Here is a 20665-nt window from a genome sequence, read left to right as displayed (position 1 = left end):
GGGACCGCCGGCGGCGGGACTGGGAGCGGCCGGCAGCGTGCGCGGTGTGCGCCTGCACGTCCGCCCCAGCTCCGCAGACTGGCCACGCTAAGGTTTAGCTGCAGCAGCACCACCATCACCGCTGTGAGCAGCCCACCGCCTGCGCGGTGCGGACCGGGGCAGGCCGGAGCAAGACCCTCTGCCCCGCGGCAGCAGGTCCCCGCGGGCGCGCAGCCCCTCGGTGGGAGCCCCGGAGCGGGCAGGGGATCGGGGCAGCGGGCCGGGCTGCCTCCCCCTGCCCCGGGCCGGGTTGCCTCCCCCCGCCCGCTCCGGGCCGCGCTGCCCTCCCTCCGAGGCAGAGGCCGCGTTTGCTGGAAGCCGAGCGCGACGGGCGAGCCCTGGGCGTCGCGTTGCAGGGAGTTGCTTTTCGTGCTGCTCCAATTAGGTGATGCAGTTTCAGTTACCAACAGACTTAATTGCAGTAACAGTAAGCGCCTCACCACTCACAGTCATGTGTTTCTGGTTACAAGAAGCTGAGCGGAGCCGGGCCGAGGGAAATCCCCTAAAAAGGCCAGCGCGGGGCTGTGCGCACCGCCGCCGGGACGGGCACCGCTGGGGGACTCGGCTCGGCTCGGTCGGCTCGGCTCGGCCCGGCCCGGCTCGGCTCAGCCCGGCTCGGTTCGTCTCGGCCCGGCCCGGCCCGGCCCGCCCAGTCCTCGGCTGCAGCCACCGGCCCAGGGGCCGGGCCCTGGCACCCGGGGCTGCGGCGGCCGCGCGGGGACGGGAGAGGGTGCTGCCGCGCCGGGCTGGCGGGGCACCACCGAGACGGAGGGGCCCGGGGCTGCGGTGTCGTGATACCGACACCGCGAGGGGCGGTGGGAATGGCGGGAGTCGCGACAGGGCATCGCGCCGAGCCCAGGGCCGGGCCGGCAGCAGCAGCCGGCAACACGTTTGCACTGACCGTGCTGCGCTTGCCTGCCCCACGCAGCCCTGGCAGGCCCCACTGGCTGGAGGGGTTTAAAGTTACCTATGAAAATGATCTGGGAAACAAGTTGTCTTCTTTTTTTTTTCCCCTCCCTGTGGCTGAATAAAAATGATTTGTTTATACAGAGTCATTAATTTGGATGAAGTCTTATGTATGAATTTTAAATGGATCGCTATCCCTCAGTGGCACAGATACTCTTCCAGGATATGAGTGTTGTAATGCAAATTAATTTTACTTATTTCCAAAGTGGATTCTAAATTAGCATCCACACAGGGAATTAATTAGGAGTAGCTGTTGCCTCCACAAAAAAAATGATCCTTGAATCCCGCAGTTCTTTAGGGGTCGTGGAATACTGCTGCAAGATGAGACTAAGATGTCTGAAATGTCCCACTTACCTTGTAGTCATTGCTTTCAAAAAGTCAGAACACACTGAGCATAAAGGCTTTCTTCATACTAAACCAGAGATAGATCACCCTATTATCAACTTCTTCTAGACAGCATAATGTGTTATTAAAACTTCCTAAGGGGGTATTAAAAATAATTATTTCTGAGGGTATGGAGATGGGAATATGTTGCTGTGGGGTGGGGTAAGGTGAGGTGTGAACTTGCTGCATATCACCTATGCTGTGGTTTGCCTTGTGTGCTTACTTTTACCCTGTGGTGAACGTGAAGCTGCTCCAGTATGAAAGAGGAAGTATCTCCCTGACTTGAGACATCTTGGTAAGCACCGCAGCAAAGCAGTAATATTTTTAGCTCTCCTTAGTGACTTGAGGATGTTTCTAATGCTCATGCATACATCTAATGCATAAGTTCTGTCAGGTTCTACCTACAGTAGTATCCTACGGTAACGTGTTCCTCCATTTGACCGACAAGAGCTGTCAGAGCAGGTGATGAGTGCAGAGTTCAAACTTGGGTGCTGAGAGAGGCCAGCCTGTGAGTAATGGTCTGTCACTGGCCTCAGACCATGAGCTGTTTGCATAACTTTGGCTCAGAACAAACCCAAGCCGAAGATGATAGATGATGCCATATAAGCTTTCCCAGTTGCTCCAGTTGGCTCATTCCAGTCCGATCCAGATCAGCTGGGCCCCAAGGTCGTTAGCACTCTAGAGCCCTTTATTGTCAAAGGTGATGAGTTTGTGGCCTGCCTCCCACTGTTCTGAAGGATGACAAAAGGGAAGGTAAACAAGTAAGAGCTATCTGCTACTCATGGCCTACTCTGAAGCTTCAGCAGCAGGGAGGAGAAGGGATGAGCCCGTGGTAAGTTACACAGGCTGGTGCTGTTCCTTCAGAGAAGCCACCGCCCAGTCGGTGTCTCTGGTGTGCATGTGATTGCTTATGCACAGATGAGAGCAGTCTCATACCCCTCAGAATTCAGCCACTTCCTAAGTTTGTGGTTTGGTGAGCAGAACAGTATGTTGTGTTTGTTGGCCTCAGAAAGTGACTAAAATTAGAAATTGACCTGGATGTGATTTCCGACTTTTTTGGACCAACTCTCATGGCTGGCATTTCCACCTTATTCTTCCTCCTTGCCCTGCGCATTAGCCACTCACGTTGCGGGGCTCAAAGGAAAGCAGCGGTGTCATTGTACCTGACCACTACCTGACCTCCTAAGAGCATATAGGAGGAGCATATATATATATATATATAGGACTAAAGCTGGACATGCAGGACTAGCCTACAGCTAGCACCTCACGTTGTGCCTACCAGTAATAGCGGGAGCCTGACTCAGCAACACAGGAATACTTTCCAGTCCTGTGGTCTTTGTGCTCCAGTCCATTCTGCTGGGCACAGCACCAGCAGTTTTGACAGACACACCTTGCCTTTCCCCCCCTCCCTTTTATGTATCTGAAGCATTGAGAGGCAGTAGCACTGAGGTGAGCACACATTAATTGGGTTTAAGATCTCCTACAGGTAAGCTGTTTTCTTCATCCTTAGGGGAATTCTTCCTGCTCCAGGCAGAACCTTTTTCCTTGGCAAATGGTAGCAGCCTGCAGTACATCTTCCCTCTCCTTCCCTCTCCCTTCCCTTAGGTTTGACATTCAGAGACACTGAAGTCATGCAGACTCTTCTAATCCAATTTTCATCATTAGTCCCCCCTCCTCATTGCCTGGCTTTCTCTATTCCCTTGGAAACTACCACTCAGGAGAATCATGGTCATGGGGGAACTGTCTGAGTCTCACAGAGGGTTCTGGTAATACGCCCACCACTCTTCCCCATGGTCAGGCTTGGGCTGCTCCGCTCCACTATATTTTCACTGGGGTGAAAAAAAAGGAAAACATTAGGTCAGCAACTCAGAAAACCAGGGAAGGAAAAGGCTTCTTGGTGAAGGCAGGGGCCTCCAGCAGATGAAAAGGAGAAGGAAGAGCAACTGTACCCAGCCTGTGACTTAGTGAATGCTGCCACACACACATCTGAGTTTCTTGGCTGAGACTGTGGGTCACCATTCCAGTGGGTGGGGAAGGTTGAGCATGAGGAAGGCACCGTGTTGTATGTTCACACTCTAGTGTTGGTAAGGGTCTATCAAATCATCTTTTCCCCATGCTTATGTCTGTTCCTCTGGGCGCAGCACTGATTGTTAGGGAAGCTATGGCCTCCCTCCTTTTCTCTCTTATAACCATACATTCATGTGTCCTAAATGTGGCAGCACTGGTTTGAGTGTAATCTGCTCCTTATACTGAGGTCTGACCTGTTACATTTCAGCTTGCTTCTCTCAGAATCCTCCATGGCATTTATTATAATTCTGGAATTCAGGCAAAACCTCTGTAACACCTGAGGAACCTCCTCTTTCCTCCAAGGATCCCTGATGTTCTGGGAACTGAAGACCATCTCATCTCAATTCTGTAGTGAGTCCCTCTCCAGACTGTCTAACCTGAACACTAAAAGATACACGAGAGGAGATTTTTCATTCTGCATCCCTAAGTGTCAGTAGGGTTTCATTGTTCGTTTGGATTTAACCCCTATCCATTTTATGTTGAAGGTCCCAATAAATCCAGAACTGCAGGTCCTGCTTACTTCTGTTTAGATGGGGATGTCTGTCAGATCCTCTGGACACTGAGGTTAGGTCCTTTGGAGAAAGGAGAGAATTTCAGTCTTTCTAAATCTCTGAACTTTGTGCTCATGTCAGGACCCAGGAGGGAAACAAGTTTCAGGTGGATGGGGACTTTGCTGAAAGTATGTAACCCGTCTCTTACCTCAGTGACCCCATATCTGGGGGAGCTGCAGTTTATAAGCAAACAGCAGCACTAAAAATAAATACGTTTTGCCCCTGTCTCTATGCTGTATTTTGTGTGAAAGTATGGCTGAGTGGGTGGACTGACTTTTCCTTGTTCCTTTTTCTTTCCCTTTTTTTTTTTTTTTTTTTTTTTTTGTTTAGCTTAAAAATACATTGTCATTTTCACGAGGCATGACCCACCCCGAGGCCTTTTCACTTCTTTGTTCTGGAGTGGGTCTATAGCTTCTCCCTTTCAGGCAGCCTTGGCTTCAGGCATCTTAGCAGAACAAGGGGTTGCTGGTCAAATTTATCTGTGCAGCTTCTTTTTTCCAGCCAGTTCTACTTCTGGTACACCAGTGCAGGTCTCCCCCATTCTCCTCCCTGCTGCCTTATCGGAAAGCCAGCCTAAGACCCATATGGGCCACCTGCCAACACATAGCTCTGTGCTAACATGGGATGAAACTCTTGATACTGCCTTTTTTAACTTGTTTTTCAGGTAGTTCCTACCCTTTGAACACTGACAGTTTTCAAACTGTTATTCTTACAGCTCACCAGGTCTAAACCCCAGCCTCTGAACTTAAATTTGTGTGCCTGTTTTTTGTGGGCTAGGGTAAAACAGAACAGAACTTTGCAAAGTGCCTGAGCTATTCTATCCCAGTGAATTCCGCTAGGACCTCCTACACATGTGTAAAATACTGCTTCCAAGGTTTGGGCACAAAGATGTTATACTTTGTCCATGAGTAATTAAGCTTGGATCTCCCTGTGACAAGACGTCTGTGAGTTCCAGAAGTGTGCTGGCATGGCTGCGTGTCCTAAGGTGGGCCAGGGTTATTGGAGTTAATGGTAACAAATGGATTTTGCAAAGGATATAAAATCTTACATTTTCCAATCAAAATCAATGTGTAGGAAGTTGGAAAAGTCCTTTGTGTGGAAGGTCATGTCTGCCTATGATAAGAATCATGTCAGCCTTTAAAGTACAATGCTATGTGCTCAGCATGGGCCTTTCTGGAAAGAATGAAATGAAGTTCTAGCAAATTGCCAGGCTTGGCCTTGCTATCCTCCATCTTCTGCCTCATACCCCGCAGCCCACAGTTCTGTGGCACTGTGTGAATGCTTGCTAGATGCATCGGTGGTAGAAAACATCCCTTCATGAGATTCTGCTGCAGAATGGCAATTACTGTATTAATCTGAGACAGAGGGGGCTAAATTAGAGCATGGAGGCATGAATCAGAATGCCGTTCTGATCCGATGTCCAGTGATAATGCTAGTTTCAATTCTGCTTGGAGAAACTTTAAGCGTCTAGCCACCAGTTCTTTGGTCTCCTCCCAGAAAAAATGATATTGCTTGTTTGTTCACTCAGATCACTTCCCGCTTTGGGAATAATGCACAGTAGAAAGAAAAGGAGGTGTCCCGTCAGTTTGAAAATGGAGTCTTTCAATGAAGCAGAAAATAATCCCACAGAAATGTCCATGTATGTGGAAGACTTCTGAACAACCAGCTAGAACAAAGCAGTGAAACCTGATCAAAGAGAACAAACTCCATCATTTAAGCTGGTTTTGTAATTGTAGTACTTTATCAACAAGTAGATATTGCTGGAAGGGCTGGCTGACTGGGTTGTGCAGATGTGTAACATCTGTGCACATTTGGCCTCTGGAAAGTGTCCTAGTGATGGTTCATTCCAAAAATTTTATTGGTTTTCTAGCTTTTCTCTTGACCGGATAAAGGAAGAATGTTTTTTTCCAAGGTCATTTTTGGTGAAAGCGTTTTCTGGTTTAGATCCAGTAGACCAGGGGAGGCAGACTATAATAGCGGAATTAGATTTCAGTTCTCCTCAGACTATCAAAGCCTTGTCACAAGGTTGTGTCATTGATGACAATCTACCTTGGGCACACAGATGTGAGCACTGCTGGTCAACCGACAACAGAGGGAACCAAACCCCCAACCCACCGCTTCAGTGTAAGTTCTTTAGAATGTAAAGAAATCAGGAGTCTTGGTCAAGAAATTAGTACGGCTCAGAGGTCAGCATTTTGATCTGTTCTGAACAGCACTGGTGAAGGCTGGGTCTCCGTCCCAATGTGCAGGGCTGGCTATTATGTGTGCATAGGATCAGGATGAAAAGGCAACAACATCAGTCGCATCCCATTCCAAATCAGATCTGCATGTGGAAATGGACAGCGGACCTTACTAGCTACAGTCAGCAAAACAGGGGGGGTGAAGGTGATGTATTACCCCCATTGTCATGATACAAAGTGTGACTGTCCCACTGAAGTGTGACATGGTCCCATTAGGTCAAGCTTTATGTCCAGTAGAGAATTTCTCAGCTCTGCTCAGAGACATGAAACCATCTCCTGAGGAGAGGTAGGTATTTCGCTTGCGTTACGGCTGTGAGGACCTGTATTTGTGACACACACTCTGAGTAAGTGACTGTGCTCTCCTTCTAAGTCTAGAATTTTCTCTGATGTAAAAAGAAGGGCCAGATACCAACTACAGTAAGAAAACGCTACCTATTTTTTCTTCTTGGCTACACTGTGATCTTAGTGTGTTCACCTTCAGAACCCAGGATACAGTCTAGATTTTCCCCAGAGCTTTACCAGTGCAAACCAACTGAATAAAACATGCACTTGTCCACATACCTGCAGGAAGGAGAAGGAACAATACAAACCCCAGTGGCTTTGCTGCTTACCCTCTTTTTGATGAGTATGTTCTGTGGTTTCTAAATTCCTTCCTTGTGTTAAGACAGTGGACAGGTCCCTCTGTTAGTAAAATATGTATAAAGAGGTTTTATTCTTTTGTGCTCACCATCTAGGTTTGGATGGGTATCTTCTATGCGGCCCCAGCAGGATACAGTTCATGAGAGGCCTTTCTCTCAGCTCCAAAATTCAGGGAAACCTGAACTTTGTACAGGGGAGGGGAAATTTATCCCCTAACATGTTCCTCCCTGACAAATCCTGCTTTCCATCCCCCACTAGCAGTAAGCTGAATGATCTTTTATGAAATACAGACTTTATGGGTAACTTGGTTATTGATCGTTCAAGATACTGGTTTTTTTCAGAATGTTCCTTTATGAGCTTGGGGTGGGGAGAAAATAGCAACATACAGGCTAGCTTAGTGAATGATTTAATATAAGTAACTGTGTTTTACATTTACGCACTTAACTTGCACTTGATCCAAACGGCTGTAAGTGCTTTACAGAAAGTGATATCCCCCCATTTTGTGGAAAGAGAAACTGAGGCACAGGTTCAGCTCAGTTATTTGTCCCGTATCCCTGCTGCTAGGAATAGAAAAATGAGTTGTCTCACATGAGAATCATTAGAAAATACATACTGTCTGGAATATTACTGAATTCTGAAGTCTTAGGAAAAAGTACAAAAGTTTTAAATTGGACAAGGAAGTTCTTCTTAGCTTTCTTCAGCCATCGCCAGTATGTAATATCTAATTTAAATACAGCAAGAACATTAATTGGAACTTAACACTGTCGTCTTTTTTTTCCTTTTTCCTTCTCTTTCAAAATCCTTAGATTTGGTTTTGTTTGTATTAATCAACCCTTTGCACCTAAGGCATTTATCAGCTGCTCTAGCCTTTTTGTTTCTTGTTAGTTTTTTTCACGGTGTGCTGATCTCTTGTAACTCATTTCCCTGTACTGTGATTTGCACTATGCAGTTCCAACACCTGGGCACTCTGGGAGCATGTAGCCTGCGATCCTGGGGGGGGTATATACCCGACACGTCTTGAACAGCCCCCGCCTCCTTGCAGTGGCTGCCCATAGGTTCTGTGGTTTCTTTGTTTTAGCCTGGCAAAGTTCCACTGCGGTGAAATCAGCTCAGCCCCGTGAGCTGGCAGATGCATGGATGGTCTAAGGCTGGCCTTAGCTTTTGCCTTATTTATTTTGTTTGCTGATGGATAAGCACTTTGTCCCCTTTGAAAAGCTGACCGCTTCAAAATCCAACCACTCTCCAATATCTGATTGCACCACAAGTCCTGGAAAGTCTACTGACATTAATACGCATCTTGAAAGAAGGTTTCAGGAGGTAATTTGAGCTGGGGTTTTTTTTGCAAATCATGTGTGTACCAATGAAAATGACTCCAAAGACATCCTGACTGTATCCATATTTGCACAGTAGCTAGTTTGCACAGTGAGTTTTCAGATCTGTTTGTCACCACTACTACACTATAAACGTTAAACAGTAATGGTAATCATAAAAGCACCATAAAAGAGTCTACAGATTGCTTTGGCTTGGCCAGATTCACTTTGGGGTTTGGATGTTTTGGGGTTTTTTGACTTAAAATGGTTATCTTTTGGTATTTAGCATCCGTCCTGTTTAGCTGGCTTCCAGCCAAGCCCTCCTTCCACTGCAGGTAAAACAGACCAGCCGTTGGGTTGACAGCCTGCTGTACTCACCATGAAGAGTGTGGCCACCTCCCCCTGTGGAAGTGGGACTTTTATCTCCCTAGACGCAAAGGTATGGCACAAGATCCCATTTTAAGTGCCACATGAGATTCTGGGAATACTCTCCCTGGTCCCAGAATACTTTTAGAACTGTTTATCTAAGTTTTCTCATGGTATGCCAAACCACCAGGTGTTCTGTATGCCTGGGGCCATGCTTGTTCTGGAAGGCTTCCTTGTTTTTTGTTTGTACAGACAGTTACCGTGGTCTGGATAGTGGGTTCAGTGTGCCTCTCCCAGTGTTATATGCATATACCCATTGACTGAGTGAATCTTTTCATGCTTCCCCACGACGACCCATGTTAGGATTACTATGACCACATTTCAGCGTCCACTTCCAAGGACTGCAGTGGGTGCTGGACAGGACTTGTGGCTCTTTAAGCTGTGTCTGCCTTGATCATTTTAAATACTACCTGTGGGCATTTCTTTAAGCTGTGTCTGCCTTGATCATTTTAAATACTACCTGTGGGCATTTCTTGCTTCTATACAGCCCATTCCTTCTCAGTCACCTGGGACCTGAGCTGTGCGTTTTTAAACGTTTCTGTTTAATGTTATGCAGCAGCCACCATGTTGTTGTCAAGATGAGTTTATTACAGTGAAAACTGGGTGAGATTCCATGGCCTTGTGTTATGCAGAAGGTCAAACAAGATGTCCATCACATCCAGGAAAATATAAATAGAAACTGTACAAAAACCAGCAGAGGATGACTAAAGGAGAGGTCGTCATGTGAAAATGCCCCAATTTATGTGCCCAGTTTGGGAACAGAAGGTTAGGTTGGTTCCCCACATACAAAAAAATACATTTATTTGGAATTAACCTCTGTAAGATAATTTCTTCTCTCTTTCCCTAAGTGCTTAAAGCAAAAAGACCCTCTGAAGTATACAAGAGCAGAGTCCCGTTCAGTCCACACATCAGCAAAGTCATTCTTTTCCAGCTCCCAAATGAAACAAGCAGCTCTGTGGTGCTGTCTGTCTCAGATGGTTCACATACCAAATTGTTACTGGATAGAAACTAGAAGAATTATGAGACCAGGAAGAACAAATAACACTTCTTTGGGTATCACATCACCACTCTCATTTTTGTCCTTTAGAAAAACAATTAACTGCTTAATTGTTTTGTGCAGGTGACCATCACAAGGAACAGGCACAAGCGGCTCTTTGATACCTGGCCTAGGTGGTGGGTTTGATGGCAGTGCTCTGTCTGCTCCTCCATATTTACACACGACTAGTTTGTGCCTTTGCAGAGATTACTCTCCCTTTTCAAACAGAAAGCAATGACTGGATCAAACCCAACATTGTTTGAGAGTGATCTGTGAGTCTGTGGTTTGTTTTCTTGTTTTATTTGTAAAGGTCAAAGACATAATGATTTTATTTTTTTTGGAGGTAAAAGTTAACTTATACTCGGGTCTTTCACGGTGCTGAGCTGGAGAGGAAGTGAAAAAGTAGGTCTTGGTCAAAAGCACAATATTTCTTTGGTAGTTTCTCTCATCAAATACATGCTCAAAGTGGAAGCTGATCACGTCTCCCTGTGAAGCCACTTACCTTCCTTTAATACCACAGTCTGCCTGTCTAAATGTAACCACCTGGATTTGGGTTTAAATCTAACAAAGCCTCCTGTTTCTGACCTGATTTTTCAGGAGTGCCAAACTGCTGTAAACTTCAGTGAGGTGTGTTTCATAGTAAGCACTGTGCAGTGCTAGACCCGTGCCTTGTCTGGGATGTGAGTGAGCCAGGCAGGAGGATCTGGTGTGCTGGAGACTGGAACGTTAATCTGCATTGCAGCGTGGGGTTCGAATTGAGCAGCCTCTCTTTAGGTCCCTGGCACAGTGACAGAAGGAAGAAACTACTCAGGACGAACAAATGCTTCCTACTTCACTGGGGTGAAAGAGACCTTCAGTGGATTATTCTTAGCTGTTTTTCAAGGTAATAGCCAGTGTGAAATTCTTAGTAAGGGATTGCTTGTTACAGGCAAGTCAGTCTTCCGTGCCAGTGAAATGTTCTGCTGGGTCTGATACTTCTGTGAGGTCTTTCAAGGTTATTTACTTGGCTATATCATAGACATTGTACATAAACACAGATACAAATAGGCTTAAGAACTAAACTCCCGTTTTTTACAACTTTCTCAGTGCTCAGTAATAGCTAAATGACGCAGAGAGACATTCAAAATAAGAGTACAATTGTTATTGAACAGGACATCTTATTCATCCGAGTATGTCACATTTTTAAAATGTAAGTATTCAGAGGTGCAGAAGCAGTTTCAGTGAATGTTTTGTATTGGGGAAAAAAAAATGAGAAAATGTTTTTGAAACAACATTTTTAATTGACCCATCCCCTTTCCCCTCCCCCCCCCCCCCCCTCAATTTTCAGTTTGTGAAAATCACCAACATTTTTTCCAAGGAGATACCAGGAAAGATTTTGAAATCTCAAAAATAATCAGAGGAAAGGAAAAGCATTTCCTGCTGATCTCTGCTTGGATGCTTGGGGGAGTATGACATTTTCTGCAAAATTGACAGAAACCAGGTTGGATTTTCACTGCCTGCCGGGCAGGTTTGAAAACCTGCTTGATTTCCTTGCAGCTCACCTGCCCAGCTCCTAGGGAGCCTGCTGATAGACAGATGAAGAGCTGAAAGCCAGAAGCCCATCTCTCTAGCTCTTCAAATCTCAGGGCTGTTACCTATCCTTTTCTGGACATCTGAGAGGAGTGACTGCTCTAGCTCTATGCAACCCATCACTGAACTCTTTCCAGCTAGGTCTTCCAGGCTAATGGATCTCCCATAACCTGCTGGGATCTTCAGGATCTCTGGCTCCTGGGAAGCCTGAGAGGCTTGTGCTCTTTAGCAGACTTTAACACTGACCCCTCCACAGCTCTCCAGGCAGGATGCATGGGACCAGCGCTCCCTGAGGGCTCTGAGCTCTGGAGGCTTGCTTGCTGGTTCCCACCTGTTGTCTCCTCCAAGGGTCAGGCAGCTATTTCCCCCAGAGGGCAGGTATGCAGATTCTCCAGCTGCCCTGTAGCATGTCCAGCTTCAATTCAAAGTTATCAAATTTTTTTCAGGAATGTGAATTTGTCCACTAATTCATGGTGATTTCACTGAAGAAACTTTTGAAATTGAAATGAGACCAGTTGAGGCATATTCTTCAGGGTGTAAAGTGAGAAAACTCATGGGTTAAGATAAAGACAGTAATAGGTAAAGCAAAAGCCATGCACACAAGCAAAGCAAAACAAGGAATTCATTCACCACTTTCCATCGGCCGGCAGGTGTTCAGCCATCCCCAGGAAAGCCAGGCTCCATCACTTGTGGTGGCCACTTGGGAAGACAAATGCCATCAATGCAAACATCCCACTGTTTCTGAGAAAAGCTTCTTTTTCCTCCAGCTTTACATGCTAAGCATGACATTATATGGTATAGAATAGTCCTTGGGTCAGTTGGGGTCAGCTGTTCCAGCTGTGTCCCCTCCCAGCTTCTTGTGCCCCCCAGCCTCCTCACTGGTGGGGTGGGGTGGGGTGAGGAGCAGAAAAGGCCTTGGCTCTGTGTAAGCATTGCTCAGCAGTAACTAAAACATCACTGCATTATCAACACTGTTTTCAACACAAATCCAAAACATCGCCCATACCAGCTAATATGAAAAAGAATTAACTCTATCCCAGCCAAAACCAGCACAGAAGGCCAGCTTGTGACATCTCCACTGAGTGTGCAAGCTCTGGCAGAAGGTTTGCCATGTGCTCAGAACTGTGTTTGGGACCACACTAGCTCATTTTGTCCAAGCAGTTTCATTAGCTCCTGAAACAAGCTGGGGTGGAGGGTGAAGCCTAGAGAGAGTGTTCCCATATAGTTCTGCCAGTGAATCACCGAGACCATGTGGAATATGGCTTGCATTCAAATGGTTGACAGCGTTTAACCTCACGGAGCTCTCAGACACCAGGACCCGAGTGCTTTAGCTTTTACTAAACAAATACTTTTAATGATTTGAGCCTTAACAGGAAAGTCCAGTGGGGGCTGTTGAACTTTGGAATTCGCTGCAGGGGGGCACAGGAGAGATTAGAGGCCATAGCTAATCAAAGAAAATCTGCTTGACGTTGTACTGCTGCTTACACAGCCCCCAATTCATATCTGTGACTCCCTTCTGCCTTAGAGGGAGCTGCCTCTGCAGACTGACCCTTTCTTTGCTGAGTTTCCTATCAAGATCTTCCAGGACAGCCTCTGTTTCTCAGGCTGTGAATTCCTGTCAGGTTTTTCAGGGACCACTTCCCTCCCCACAGCTAGTTGTCCCAGTTTTTGCACCGCTCCTGTTTTGAATCAGCACACCTTTTTCCATGGTTATGGGGTAAACTGAATTGTCAGCTGAAAGGAATTTTTCAGCTGTTCTGGTTGACTGCACAGCTGTACCAAGAGCTGTGCCAGCAGCGCGGTGAGTGTGGAGGGTGGGGGCTGCCTGTGCCACCGAATGTGAAACCACAGCCTCCATCGTTACAACTGAAAAAGGCTGTGATGCCAACAAACCGCTAACGGCAAAGACATTGGCTAGTTCTTCATTTTTCTTGCAGGTAGTGGAAGATAAAGATGGGCCTTCAGATTCTGTAGAGCCAAGAGCTCTTCAACCCAGTAGGTCCAGATATTGAAAATAAAAAGCCTCCAAACTGAAGTGCAGGTGGTGGGTTGGTTTGTTCCAAGGTTTATTCCAACCCAGCTCTCACTAGGGTCTCATGTTAGCGTTATGGGCCTTGGAGGCTTTGGATCTGTGCATGATCATAGCAGATAGAACTGTGGAAATGTGAAACTTCATTTGCCCATAAGATAGATGTTCCCACATCGCTGCCAAAGCTCATGCATCTGAAACTCAGCTGGCAGGACTTTGTGGCATTGCTGCACATCCACTTTGGACAATGTAATCTGCTGTACTTTAAGCTGTTTGTGATAGTTGGAGGTAACCTGGATGACTTTGTACTGAAGTAAATGAGACAAATGCACACTGTTCTGCTAACTCATCTTCCCTTAAAGCACTGTGGAGCAATAACTTTCAGAAACAGTGGTTAAGATGTACCCAGAGTGAAGTAATATCTCAAATAGCTTCCTCTGTTTCTGCAGCGTTTCTCTCACTATGTTCATAAACAGGTTTACAAATGCTTAACCTTGTGCTGTGCACCCACACTGATCCCTCTCAACTCCTTGTTGCTCCTGTAATATTCGGATTGATGGGCCCAAGCACCGGAGCACAGCTACACACCAAACTATCTTTCGGCTGCGTCTGCATCTACATCCCAGTTGGAACATGTCTTTTAAAAGGCAGCCTTTTTGCAGTTTCATACTTCAACTACCAACTAAACTGCTTATCAGTGTGATTCTATCAACAGGAAACTGGTAAGAAAAAAAGAAGTACCCAACCCATATACCACGATGTTATCTAATCTCTATCCAATCTGCTTTCTGATTGGGGACGCATGCAACAGACTGCAGTAACTGTATGTCAGAAGGTCAAAGAATACAGGCAGGGGACAACAGTACAAATAGCCGGTTGGGACTCAAAGAATCCAGAGCTGAAGCAGATTTTAAAGCTGCTTAGTAATCAAAATATCTCACTGTACAAATCTGCCTTTTCCTTGTGGTCATAGCTCTTCTGTTTTGTAGTCGTTGGGATGTTCATCACTGCATCAGAGATGTGACAAGAGTATTCTGAGCACAGAAAGGAAGATGGAGATAGGGTTTTGTCTTAAACCATGTACCTGTACTTTGCAGATGCAGAAGAAAGTGGTTTCACTTACTGTAAAAGAGACTTTTTTTGGAGTGAAGTCAGTTCCCAAAGTGTTCAGCTGTTACAGTTGTGTGAGGATATAAGACTTAGCTGAAAGCTTTTATAAATAAAAGAGGTAAAATTATATGTAGATTTACAGTTGCTATAAATTGGAAATTGTTAATGTTTGTAATTACAGTAGACTGCTTTTGGCACCTGGAAGACGCTGTAGAACTACTTTGATTAGAAAAGATTCAGACGCTACCTCTGGTGCTCACGGCTCTGGTGCACAAGTTGAGGTTGTGCTCGCCACAGACTGAATGCCAGCTACCATAGTTGAAAGAAGGCCCTTATGTCAGAGCAGCCCTGGCAAAAAGGAAAACCAGCAGATCATCTCCCTCACCTGCCCTGCAGAAAAAGGTGCAGTAACAATAACAGAATACATGCCAAAGCGACTGACCAGCTGAAACTGATGGCACAACAATCTTGTCATCCCTTCCCACTGACCCCAGGCTTGCCTAAAACCTCTGCAATCCAATTATTAGTTTTAATCCGATTGTATTACTGCACTAAGCATATTATTTAAAGACTATACAGGTATGGTTAGCTGGAATATGTGTGAGGCTTGCAAATTAAATGCATTAATGAAAGTGGACATGGGTGCACGTCAACAATCCATTTATAAGGAGTGAGGAGCAATCAAAGTGGGAAGACTGAGAATGAGAATTTAGAGTCAAACAGTTTCTTAGGATTTTATTTCATAGATTATGGAGTTAACTAATTCCTGGTTCAGAGACTCTTTTCTTGGATCTGGTAGGGGACATCCTGATAGCAAAAGAGGCTAAAGCCAAATGTGACTCAGCTCCCTCATGTGCATAATCCTGCTGCACTTAAGGTGTCAATAAATGAAGTGGGAATAGGTCTTAAGTGTATAAAGACCTAGGGAGTTTTTATTCAGAAAAAATAATAATTGGAAACATTTCCTTAACTGGTCTAGGAGTTTAGCAGACTTCACTAGGAAAATCTGTTATTGCAAAAGCAGCAGTTGCACACCCTGAAGGACTTTAACCCAACTGTCTTTCCTCTACCTGGAAAGACTGATTTAATTTTTTTCTGGCTAAGGCACTTCTTGGTATGCTATTTGTAAGCAAGTAATTATTTCAGTAAAATACACCGTTGATATCTGTTTTAGAAGGAGAGATCTTAAACATTAAGATTGGTCTGGTGCAGAGATAAGAAGATACTCCATTCCACATCATTGTGGCGCTGCTGCTTTTAGCTCTGCCAGTATCACAGTTACAGTATGAATACACGGTGGAAATCACTTCTTAGTTTGGCTGCTGTTCCTCAGTGAAGAATTGTGTACACAGAGCATTGGTGCTTTTTATTTTTACATTAAGTCTATGAGCTGAACTCATCTGATGATGGATTTTAAGTGGTCCTCACATTATTTGGATAGTAGACCATCTGGGAATCTTGAGTACAGCAGATACAAGCCAAGGAATTGAAAATTTGGCTGTATGAGATGGTGAATGCAATTCCAACTTGTTGCTTGAGTTGGGGAATGAAAATTAAATGTGTGTGATAGAAGATGTAGCAAATAAATAAAGATGATTTAGCCTGCAAATGCACTGCTGCTCCATATGTAGTGAATGGAGCTGACGTGGGATTTAGGTACTCCTGCTTCCTTCATCACTGGTGTCTGAATGAACTAGAAAAATTGTGCTGACTTTTTTGTCCTCCTCATTTCTGACTGCAAATGCAGATGATGCACCTTCAGGAAGTTCTATAAGCTCTCCAGGAGCAAGGGTATAGGCATTCTAGGGGTGTGTGATGTATATAATTCAGAATGGATGTCGGGTCAATGTTTATTGATTAAAAAGGCTAACTTTTCTCTTTAAGTATACGTGTCTTTCTAGGATTTTGGCCTTCTGTTTTTTCTTACTGTTTATATAATTGCATCATTGTTTTTCCATTTCTCTCTCTTTTTTCTTTTCTTTCCTTCTTTTTTTTTTTTTAAGCAAAACCTCCACTTTTTTTTGTAGAAATGCCCTGAGTCTATGCTGGATAAACTCAGGTTTTGCAATCACTGAAACCTATGAAAACTGCCTTGTTGTCTATTGCTGTTTGACAGGCAACGTTCAACCTGTGTTACTGGTGTCATCTCCTTGGCCTGGCTAGCTGTGTACTCACTTCCCTTCAAGTGGTTAAGTTAGTGGTTGTTTTGTGTCTATAATTTAGCTATGGAAAGCAGATCTTCCCTAGCAATGTGGTACTAGAAAAATCCCTAGAACTATTTCATATTTTTTCTTCCCACTCAGTATTATGAAACATTCATGATAAGTTACTGAATGCTAGCAAATGCTGTGTGATGATCATGTGTGCACAACAATATCAATATGCTTTTTATAGCATATAGGTCTGTAACAGGAGGGTATAAGAGAACCACCTGCTGTGGGTGACACAGTGGGATGGCACCTTGCTCTTCCCATTGACTGCTGCCATTTCTGCTCTTTCAACCCACTGCTTTAGCTAGAGGAACGCCTAGAGGACATGAAGAGGGAGGAAAGGAATTTAAAACGGGATTATTTGTATCACTTTAACTTAAAAGTTATACCGCTAAAGGATAACTCTCACTACACTTGTGTAAAGGTTGCCTTTATCAGTGTAACTTATCATGGTAACTTACCAAGTTAATTTAGTCCTGGTCTTTGCAGAGCACCTGCTCCAATTCACCCATGTTTATGGGTTTGGGTATGAATCTTTATGTAGAGATAGTTGAATGGATGTGAAAATCCAAAGTGAAATGGTTATACTAAAATAACTCACACATCTTTCCTTATTCTTACTTCTTGCTCCTTACAGCTTGGATAGACTCCCACCAGTCAGAACAGCACAGTTTCACAGAAACTCTACTGGTTGTGGGAATCAGCATTCAGAGCTGGTTCTGGGAAGCCTCCACTTCCTAAAGCATCCACTGAGACTCAGGGCCAGCTGAGGTGAAGAGAAAGCTGGAGAAAATTAGGTGCTAAACTGACACATTCCAGCTAAAAGTAGGTCTTTCTGAAGTTAACTCTGAAGTTAGGTCCTTTTGCAGGTGCTCTCCAAGCCGTGCTGTTCCCCAGAGTCCATGTCATGGGGAACTTAGAAAGGCGGACCTTCTCAAAAGAGCCTCCTGGAGACAGATGTGTTGGGATGGTTTGAGCCTCAGCAAAAAGCAGTGGTTATATAAACAAAGCATCCTGTCCCCTGCATTTGAAAGAGAGTATTTTTGAAAGGAATGCGCCAAAACCCACAAGAGGTGAAGGGACATGTAGAGCCGCCTACACCCTCCATATTCCTTACACACTCAGTCACTGCAAAAACAAACAAACAAGACGGGACTGGCTTCGCCAAGATGGTTATAGAGACTGACTCAAAGAAGCCCAGTGTCCTGGCTGTAAACAAAAGGGAATATACATTATTTGGAAAATGAAACACATTGATATGAAAGCTGTGTGCAAATAAAGGATTAGAGGGGAGGAGTGGCGGCAGGGCATGTGCACGTTACCACTGAAAGGTGCCTAATGGGATAAGTGAGGCTCTGTGTGTTTGTCTGGGCTCAAGCCTGTGCTCATATATGTGTCTAACTGAGCGTGACTGCCTACGCACAGACATCCACCCTCTCTGAAGGGAAGGACTGCAGGACAGACCTTGTCATTTCAGCTGTGGGGACAACTCCTGGTCTTGTAATCATTTTATTTTTTTTTCCTGCTCTACCATAGGTTGTTGGTGCTGCCTTGAGCAAGTCACGGGTGTGTACTCGTATCCATGTGAGCACATACGTGTGCGTGAGTACCCATGTGCATTTCTGAGAGCGCTGCGTGTCTAAGCTTGCATGCAAGTGTGTTTATACAGGTGCGTGCATAAACATGTGTGATGCATATGTTTGTGTGCAAAATATGGGTGTATCTGTAAATTTGTGACTTTGTAAGTCAGTGTTTCATGGAAAATGTGTGTTATACATGTGAGTATGCGGGAAGCTGGTTTTGTGTATAGGTGCTTCCTGCCTGTATATAGCTGCTTGCCCATCTGTGGATGGGGCTCTTCCATAGCAGGGAACGCTGTTTCATGCTCTACAGACCAGTGGCAAAAGAATGATGCCAAGCGAAAAGCTTATGCAAATCTGAGCTATTGATTGGAGCAGGATAACTACAGTTCCCTAATGCAACAAATGAGGTTTTGCCTCATTTGTTTTGTTGAAACCTTCCCTGCGTTTACATCAAACTCTTTGCAAAAGTGGAAGGTGTCAGTTTGGTTCCACCTGCACTGGGATTCTTTAATCTGCTCTAAGTGCAACATGTCCTTTGGATACAATTACAACTCAGATGTTAAGATAAGGCTGTATCTTTTCTGCATCACTTACAATCAGATTATTACATTATATTGTCTTAAACATAGAGGTCCAGTAGCAGCCCAAGAGCTGAACGCAACTGGGAGCTCCCTAGCACTGGAGGAGGAGACATTTGGCAAGAGTGGCTCTTAATCTCATCTGTGACAAATAGGGTCTGCATATGGAAAGATCTCAGACTCCTTGGGCTTAGTAGTTACAGTGATTGAGCTCTGAAGGGGGTTGGTAGGTATATTTGAAGTTTATGATTTTAAAGAGGCCTGTACTTCACCTACCCCATCTTAGTGATAGAACTGATTGCCTAACCGGGATGCTTAAATATATTTCCCCCTCTTGTTGTTGACGTTTCCCCTTTTAGGTATCTGATTGTTTTAACATCTCTTACAACAACTTAATAATCTTACAACACTTAATTTTCAAAGAAAAACACTTCTCTGTGCCTAGAAAAACTGTCCTTCCCTTCAGAAAATACCTTGTGTATATGCAGATGTATGTGTATATAGATGTATGTGTATATAGATGTATGTGTATTTATGAAATAAGAGTCTGATTATTATCTGCACTATGCTGTGTACTGCAGTATTCAGTTACTACGTCCTGGCCACATCTAATAGGTGCCGTGCTCAGCAGTGTTGCATTTCGTGGCATTGGTTGCTCTTGTATGATGGGACTGCCTTGTGGGTACTCGGTGGTATCTTCTGTTCACAGATGCAGTACCATGGTATATTGTTTCCTGACGATGTTTGCTTTTAGTAGTCCTATCATCTAGGGCAAGTGCAGGTAACAGAGTTTACACAATTCCTGCTGTTTAGCCTGGACTGCTTTGTAGCACTGGATTATGGAATGTATGTTGAGAGTCCAGGTTTGCCATGTAATGATAACCCTGTCCAGTCTTGCAATTTCTTATTGGAGCTGGGAATTCTTCTATTTGAGAAATTGATCATTGAACTTCATTTTGATCTGCTGCATCTGTATACAGTGCCGCGTTATATCTGAGTGTAGAGCTACATGGTTTTCAACATTTTGTGAAATAGCTGTGATTTCTTTGTCAGAAGGGTTTAGTCCTTGGTTTCCCCAACTATAAAATTAAACAAATCCCCAAAAATAGCAAGTTAATTGCCAAGGACTGCGTAGTAACTATGATCAGTGCTTAATTGGCTTTAGATTCCAGACAACATGTAACAAATTACCTTCAGTTTAAGGAGTCCATCTTTCTGCAGGCAAATTGAAAAAACGTACAGACAGATCCTAATGACATAGCAGTGATGTGGTGTGTCTCTCTTGTGTCATTTAAGTGCACAGCATTGTGGTTCACTTGTGACTTTATAATTAAAACAATTCAAAATAATGTTTAATAATGTTAACTATTTTACATATTTGTTCAAACAGTGGCCCATTCTTGAAAAAAAAAGAAAGGAAATTTAAAAGCATAACCATGTGTACAAAATACTTATTGCACAATTTTGCATGCACAATTACCCTGATGGCAAATGCAATTACACACTACCTACCTACAGCTGTATGCACAGACTGGCAAGTGCTCAAGTCAGGATTTTTACATAGTCTGGTGAATTTATTTGGCATGAGAAGACTTCAGGAATGAAGTCTCCATCTGTGGACACAAGCAGCTAATCTTTCTGTAAGGTATGATTCTCTCCTAGCTTCCCTTAGAAGTGAGAATTCAGTTCCATCCCCATTGCTTGTTCAGACATTGATCTTTTCCCTGGAAAGCAGTGATGAGTTTTGAACTTCATGATATGTTCATCTGTCCCTATGAAGCAAATGACATCTCACTTTAAATGACTTTATTATCTCTGATGTGATTTGAGTTTTGTGATTTGAGGACTGTTCCCTCCATTGGCAGAAATGCCCTAGGTCTGTTCTGAGCTTTGCTGTATGCCCTGAGAGTGTTATTTAAGCTGTTCAC

At 44.4% G+C, this 20665-nt stretch overlaps 1 long non-coding RNA gene across 1 annotated transcript in view; it reads left to right on the top strand.

Annotated features, from left to right (window-relative positions):
* The window catches only part of LOC308070714, a 73584-nt gene that overhangs the window by 26515 nt on the left and 26404 nt on the right, over nucleotides 1-20665 (top strand). The window contains exon 2 of the long non-coding RNA XR_013930811.1: nucleotides 18113-18245. This is a non-coding gene — a long non-coding RNA (uncharacterized lncRNA). The remainder of the gene's footprint in view (nucleotides 1-18112; nucleotides 18246-20665) is intronic.

Source organism: Falco punctatus (genome assembly GCF_963210335.1).
Source record: "Falco punctatus genome assembly, chromosome: 10".
Lineage (NCBI taxonomy): Eukaryota > Metazoa > Chordata > Aves > Falconiformes > Falconidae > Falco > Falco punctatus.
Note: the sequence above shows the minus strand (reverse complement) of the source record. Positions and strands in the feature narration are given on the sequence as shown.